Raw genomic sequence first — 7,784 nt, 5'->3', positions numbered from 1 at the left:
GGTGGAAAGAGAGGCCGCTGCCACCGAGGGTAGAGACCAGTGCTGAGGACAAAGGCTCAAGCAGCAGGAGAGAGGGCAGTACGAGAAAGTGGGTCGTCCGATCGGCTCAAGTGCCGTTAGCAGTTGGCGTGTCGAGTGAAATGTTCAATTTTTTTTGTTTCCCACGGATAGACTGACATGTGGGCCAAGATTGTCGGAATCGCCGTCAAATTGACTAAACCGAGAGATTTGGACTACAGGAGAAAAAGCATATACTCCCTCCGTCCAACAAAAGATGTGTCAAGTTTGTGAAAATTTGGATATATCTAGACATGACTTAGTATATAGATGCATTCATATTTAATCAAAGTTGAGACATTCTTTGTCGGACGGAGGGAGTACAACAAAACATGCGATGAACTCTGTGGTCATTAGGAAATCCTAACGAAATACATGCAATTGTAAAATTTACTCTCCAAAGAACTCAGACCAAAGTACAATCATCTGTTTTTTTGACACGTATGCTATAATCATCTTGATCCCAAGATAATTGATACTCCCTCCGTCTCATATTAAGTGACTATAATTTAATATGAATGTATTTATATCTAAAATACATCTAGATACATCTAATATTTCAGCACTCAATATCGGACGGAGGGAATATAACTAACACTGCTGGCCGCTAATTTCTTCACCGGCCAAATGGCAAATACAGCGACGAATCCGACTAGAATAGGTGTTGCCGTGTCGTAGTCGAAACGCACGGGCGCAGGCCTGCAACGTTCAGGTCGGGTTGCATCCGTGTTGAATCCGAGCTTGAATTCCCGTGTGAGCAACATAAACATATGAGCAGGGATTGAAAGGCCGCCAAGAAAAAGTGCTGGTCGATCTGCGTATTTCTCCTCTCCTTTTTTTTTTGCAGAAAGAAGGAAGATCTGCTGTGTTTGTCGTTTCCCCTTTTGCGTTGGCGGCTCGGAAGTACACTAGGATGGAAGGACGAAAGGTTCCCCGGCCTCGTGACGACGACAAGACGTCGTGGCCGGAACTGGTGGGCGGCGACTACATGGCCGCAGCGTTCGCGATCATGCAGAACAGGCCTGATGTCCGCGTCTTCTTCCACGGCTCTGCACCGCCGCCGGCCGGGTTCGATCCCAAGCGCGTCGCCCTCTTCTATGACGCCCACCACATAGTCACTTCAGTTCCTAATATCGGCTAGGCATATCGACCAGCTAATTGATTTCCATATAGAATAGTCGAGATACACTTCGTGTTATATGTATCATGTTTTTTTCCAACAAGTTATCTATCATGTTTATGTTTGCTGCTCGGCGATGAATGTTTTTTTTTTCAAACGACCGCGATGAATGATTTTCAATTTTCTTTTAATTACAAGCTCAGGTGGGCATCCTGCCCCTGGTGACTTCTCAAAAAAGTTCTTAAGCCTCAAACCCTCTCATGCTTTAGTGAACATTGACAACTCCTTAGGATAGAAGATTTTTGGATCTCAACACGTGGTATATCTAGATGACGTTGCTGCTATGGTTTCACTGACTAGCAGATAATTTGTATTGTGTTGAATGTTTGGATAATTGTTGCCAAGTCCTGGCAGATGAGCAACTTTCCTACATGTGTGAACCATATTCATGTGCTGGATAGGATATGATGTTTGTGTGTATAGAATAGGTGCGCAAGAACACTGGTTGCATGAATTTTTGGTGTATTAAAGGCCTTTGTGCTTCAATATATATTATGTTGTTTAAGTTTGCAGTGGATTTCACCCTTTAATAAGGGTATGTTGAAAATCTCTTGTTTCAGGTTTGTATGCATGCATCTAAGTTCCTGACTGAACACATTAAACAGATTCCTAAAAGGAAAAGAGAGAGCACATTAAACAAACCAAAACCTGATCTCCATGAAGGCAACAAACTTCAACATTATGTTTCAAATAGCAAAACCGGATCTGGAGCACATTCACGGTCAGTAACCATTTACCAAGCGGCCAGAACAAAGCAGAATGGCGAACGTGCAGCAGACATTTGACATTACAAGTTTAGAACTGTGTTAACAAGTCATGGTGATTGGCAATCATTTAGGCGAACTTTAATCTCTCTTCTCCCCAGGGGCGTTCGGCAGGCTGGGAAATACTAATGCTGATTATTCACACCCTACTGATCCACGATTGGAAAAATAAGCATGTGAATTTATCTACCAGGTAAGCCAAGCAAAATGGTACTCCCTCCATTTCATATTAATTGGTACCGATTTAATACGCGAAGGGAGTACGAAGTTGTTGGTAGTCCTCAATCATCCGGTAGATGTCATCGAAATGATAGGCTTGTGACGGATTAAAACCAACTCCACTGAGGGACATCAACATCATACTTCCTAGGCCCCTCAACATCTGAACCTGTGATGAATTCTTGACCAGAATTTAGCACACTTGATGTCTCAACTGAAATGTTAGTTCTAAAACCTTCAACAGCCTGTGGCAAAGAAGAAGTGGGAAAGTATATCAGTATCCACAGAATATTTTGCAGATACTTGAATAATAATTACTCCTTTCATTTTCATTTTTGTTTTTGTGATCTGAATCTGATATGAAGTATAAAGTTGCAGGGTAAGATTGCATGTCTTCCATTGGGAACGTGCTAATTTCACTCGAGGTCTTACAGACATTACATGCTGCAAAGCTGTTTCAGGAGTCATGTTCTTGTACTTAACCTGCAAGTCACGCAGGCAAGACATAAACAGAAGGAAAACAATGAACAGACTTTGTCATACCAAATAGCACACAACCATGGTAGTGCTTCGAGCTCTTCCAGCCTTGCAATGGACAAGAGTAGTGCCACCATGCAGCGCATTTTCTGAAGAGAAAAAAAAACATATCTCAACTCTAGTTGCGAAGATGCAGAACAGAGGTAAGGCTGTAGCAAGATACTTGCCTATGCTATACTCAGACTCACCATAGTTCCGAGACAATTGATCTACACTCATATGGCTGGCATCTAAATTCTTTACCGGCCAATGGCAAATACAGCGCCCAATCCGACTAGAATAGGAGTGCAACGTTCAGGTCGGGTTGCATCTGTGTTGAGTCCGAGTCGAACTCGCGTGCGAGCAACATAAATATATGAGCAGGGATCGAAAGGCAGCCAAGAAAAGTGCCGGTCGATCTGCGTATTTCTCTTCTTCTTCTTTTTTGCAGAAAAAAGAAGGAAGATCTGCTCGTGTTTGCCGCTTCTCCTTAATTTCGTGTTGTGGGGCTCGATCAAAAGTACGAAGGATGGAAGGAGGAAAGGTTGCCGGGCCGCGTGAAGACGAGAAGACGCCGTGGCCAGAACTGGTGGGCTGCGATTACATGGACGCAGCGTTCGCGATCACGGACAGCAGGCCTGATGTCCGCGTCTTCTTCCACGGTTCTAAACCGCCGCCGACCGGGTTCAACCCCAAGCGCGTCGCCCTCTTCTATGACGCCAACCACATCGTCACTTCTGTTCCCAAGATCGGCTAGGCATATCGACTACTTCATGTTACGTTTTTTTTGTTTTTTTTACAGCATCTTCTGTCTCAGGTTTGTTGCTCGGCGATTGATACCTTTTCAACTAGCAGTTGGGTCCTCGCATTTGTGTGGCTTAATTTTATATGGACCATCATTTGAGTTGTTACATATTTTAGATTAAAATTTGAAAATTATATTTTGATACTGTAAAATCTATGTTTTGTACAAATTGTGTGACTTACCATTAATATTCAATTAGATGTTTGCCTTCCAGTACATTTAAATCTCACAGGGTAAACACATTTTTTCTTCAAAGATCTCCTGATTGATTGAGCCTACCTAATGACTGTTCGTCTGCTCGTTCCTGTACTCGTGAAGCACATACATGGTTGATTTTGACCAATCTTGTTTACGTAGGATTCATTGCCGAAAGAATTTGTATCTGAGCCAACTTGGGTTTCTCTCTATGCAATAAAAGGTTGTGCAAGGCCACCAGGAGTGGTGCAGGGCCAAATACTAGTGTATGTTATCTACTATATTCCATCTGTTCCTTTTTATAAAATATTCTAATTCTATCTTAAATCAAATTTCTTAAAGTTTGAATGAGTTTTTTGAGTAATCAACTTTAAAAGTTATTTTGATAATTTAGATACTCCCACCGATCCATATTAAATGTCTCAAATTTTCCCAAATATGGATGTATCTATGTCTAAAAAATGTCCAAATATACATGTAATATTTCGACAATTAATATGAATCGGATGGAGTAGACAAATACACTAATATTTAAAATATAAAATAAGCATACTACGGAAATAGGTATGATTGGCGGAAAGTATTTCCAAGATATCATTTACGGATTTAATAAAATTAATTTAGAGTTACTGGGGTTGGTAGATTAGAGACTCGGGGAAAGAGAACTATGATCATATATTAGGAGAAGAGAAGATATTTTTCGGGAGCGCCTATTTTACAGAGCTCCGCGTATATAGGTTGAATTCTGACATGCATTCCCCTCTCCCTCCCACCCCAACGAGTCTTTCCCGATCAAGGTAGCCCAACCTTTTTTAACCGGACTTCTTCTTGCTCTTTGCTCTTTTGTATTTTTCTTATATTCTTCTAAAATAACAAAAGCTAGAATTCCCTAACCAGAATTCTAGAGATTAACTTCCAGTTTTCTGAAAACTTTCAAAATTTAAGATTGATTTGACAAACTTCCAAATTTGTACCAACACACTCTATTTTCTTTGACAAACTTTGAAAATTCTGGGATGTGCTTCCAATTATTTTTGACAAACTTCCAAAATTTCTAGGATGGAACTTTCAATTTATTTGGATAAAACTTTCCAAAAAATTCATATGGGTTTCTGTTTTTCTTTTTCCATAAACTTACCAAGTTTTAGGAACAAATTTTCTGTTTTTTCGGACAGAACGCACAGCGGCTAGCGCCCACACCCACACTTTGCTTCGACCGTGTGGGAAGCTCCTTGCGGTTCCCCGCGACCGTGAGTGTCTTTTTAGTATGTTTCTTAGGATGAAATCAGTCCTCCATACAAAGGGGACAGTATGTATGTCATTGGAAATCAAGCAATATAATAAAAGAAGTCTTTAAGCTTTCTCTCATGCTTCAGTGAACATTACAACTCCTCTTAGGATAGCGGATTTTTGGATCTTAACATGAGGTATATCAAGATGATGTTGCTGCTATGGTTTCACGAACTAGCAGGTAATTTTATCCTTGTGTTGAATATTATAATTGTTAGCTGTTGCCTAGTCCTGGCAGATGAGTAAGCTTCCTACATTACAAGTTTTACAATGGTTGGCGATTTTAGGAACCGTCCAACCTCGTTGATCCAACGGTGGAGCAATAAAAAGTACTAAAATAAAAGTACTAATGTTATCGATTTATTTTTAACTAAAAGGAATTAAATGACCGTCTAATCTATTTTGTGCCCGAGCACTCCGTTGGCGTTAGTGGTGCACACGTCCAACTCCGCTGTTGTCCGCAGGTGTCCGAGGTCGTGGGCCTCGGCCCGGGGCGCTCTCCGTGGTCTCCCAGCTCTCGGTGCGGAGGTACATGTACTGCCTGCCCCCGCTCGTGTCCAGGAGCGCCGGGAGGCTCGTCCTGGCGCAGACGCCGCCGCTGCCGTCCACAAAGCATCGGAGTGGGTTGTCGTGCCCATGTCCACCAGCTCCCGCTACCCGTCCTACTACTACCTCAACCTCGACGGGATCTCCATCGGCGAGCGACAGGGCCATGTCCTTCAGGAGGAACAGGATCAACGGACGATGCCCGGTCCAGCTGGGGCGCTGGAGTCGCCCGTGTCCGGTTCGGCCGACGGCGACAGCAGCGGCATGGGGCCGGACGCGTACGGGATGATCATCGACATCGCGTCCACCATCACGTTCCTGGAGGAGTCATTGTACGAGGAGATGGTGGGCGACCTGGAGGAGGAGATCAGGCTGCCGCGAGGGTCCGGGTCCGACCTGGGGCGGGACCTCTGCTTCATCCTGCCGGAAGGGGTGCCCATGAGCCGTGTGTACGCGCCGCCCGTGTCGTTGGCATTCGAGGGGGAGTGGCTCAGGCTGGACAAGGAGAAGATGTTCGTAGAGTAGAGGACAGGGCCAGCAGGATGATGTGCCTCATGGTGGGCAAGACGGACGGGGTCTCCATCCACGGCAACTACCAGCAGCAGAACATGCAGGTCATGTACAACAGTACAACCTTCGCCAGGGCAGGATCACCTTCTTCAAGACCACTTGCAAAGCCGTGCAGTAGAATGACTTGAATTGATTTTGCTGTACTTGGTTAGGCATCGTGAGTTCGTGACGATTCTATCATAGAGTATCGATTGACACAAATTTGGACATTGCAGAGGATAGATATATACCGATGTTCATCTCAGTAGTCTGAAATCTGAATTACACAAGGAGTGCCCGTTAATAGCCAAAATTAGTGAGCAACACACGGGGGGAACTTGATACAGAAATTGTTTATTTTTGCCATGTGATCCTAGGAGAGGGTATACATCTACTCCTTATATTGGTCCTCGGTGAAAGTTAAATCGAAGTAAGCATACCAGCCCTCATCAGGCCATTTTACTTCTGTATGTCTCCAATGAGAATTTTATATATTGCCATCTACAGATGGACATGAATGTATGCACAACTCACAAGCTGTTCAAATCTTACAGAATAAAGATATTTTCCGCAATAATCAACTAACTTCATAATTTTTCACCACCCAACGAGAAGGGGGGAATGCGATCTTTTATTAAGATAACATGGTGCTTGAATACTCGCGCACAACATTCGACAAGTCCTGAACATGTCCATCCACAACCCCTGCCATAAAACTGTGCATACTCGAGTTTGAGTAGACACTCTTTGTTTGGTCCAGCTGGGCCTACAACAAGGTAGATTTGCCTGAACATAGCACAGATTCATGGAATTAACCACACTTTCATTTCAAGCACAATAAAGCTTTTAAGTTGAACAGGGCACTACTTGGCCATTTCTTCCAACGAAGCAGGGCCCAGATAGTTTACATTGGCCTCCTTGTTTGTTGTGGGGTTTGGTTCCATCAGTTTTTTTCCAGGAAAAATCAGTTGTACCAAGAGCTCATTTTATGACTACAAGACCACTTACACCATCATATTTTGGAATGCTGGTGTTTTGGGGGAAGAATCCTGAAACATATCAAAATATATTAGTAATTAATTACACATCCAAAATTCTAGAGCAAGAGAAATCATTCAAGTACTCTGTTAAACTGTATCTCCGTATACAAGTCAAGGTAAACCTTCTCATCATATTGCTTCTCTCTTACTTCTAGATACTGCAATTCAAATGTGAAGGTTATAGCCACTAGAAGCAAGGTATGCAATTCAAAGTCAGCTTACTTTTTGAGATCAATTCAAAGTCAGTTTATGAAAACACTGATCGGCATTATTACTTCAATACTCAATCGGGCTGCCAAAAATAGCAACTAGACAAAGGTATCTGAGTTTCAATGAAGATACATTTTCTAATGAAAACGCTGTTTTCCACGGGACAAGATTGAATCATCAACATCTCAGTGAACTATGAAATAGAGGATATGGTACATTTACCAATTTATTAAAAATCAACAACCATGGAGTACAATATATTGGTGAACAAACTTACCTCGGGCGCCGGCGGCGGCCAGGGCCGCGTGCGGCGAGGCTCGAGGAGGGCTGGGGCCTCCGGATCCGGCCGTGGGGTGGTCGGCGGCGGCCCGAATCCAGCCGGAGGGAGGGGCGGGGGGAGGCGGCGCGAGGGG

At 43.4% G+C, this 7,784-nt stretch overlaps 1 long non-coding RNA gene and 1 pseudogene across 1 annotated transcript; one reads left to right on the top strand and one right to left on the bottom strand.

The window, feature by feature from the left end:
• Nucleotides 1-1,986: 1,986 nt before the first annotated feature.
• LOC112270805 lies at nt 1,987-3,419 on the bottom strand. Its single transcript, XR_002963180.1, has 3 exons — nt 2,946-3,419; nt 2,764-2,846; nt 1,987-2,465 (listed from the first exon to the last, which is right to left on the bottom strand). It is a non-coding gene; the product is annotated as an uncharacterized LOC112270805 (long non-coding RNA).
• A 2,139-nt stretch (nt 3,420-5,558) lies between these two features.
• LOC112270758 lies at nt 5,559-6,260 on the top strand (annotated as a pseudogene).
• Nucleotides 6,261-7,784: the final 1,524 nt, after the last annotated feature.

Source organism: Brachypodium distachyon, chromosome 2 (assembly GCF_000005505.3).
Source record: "Brachypodium distachyon strain Bd21 chromosome 2, Brachypodium_distachyon_v3.0, whole genome shotgun sequence".
NCBI lineage: Eukaryota > Viridiplantae > Streptophyta > Magnoliopsida > Poales > Poaceae > Brachypodium > Brachypodium distachyon.
This window is presented reverse-complemented; position numbering and strand designations above follow the sequence as displayed.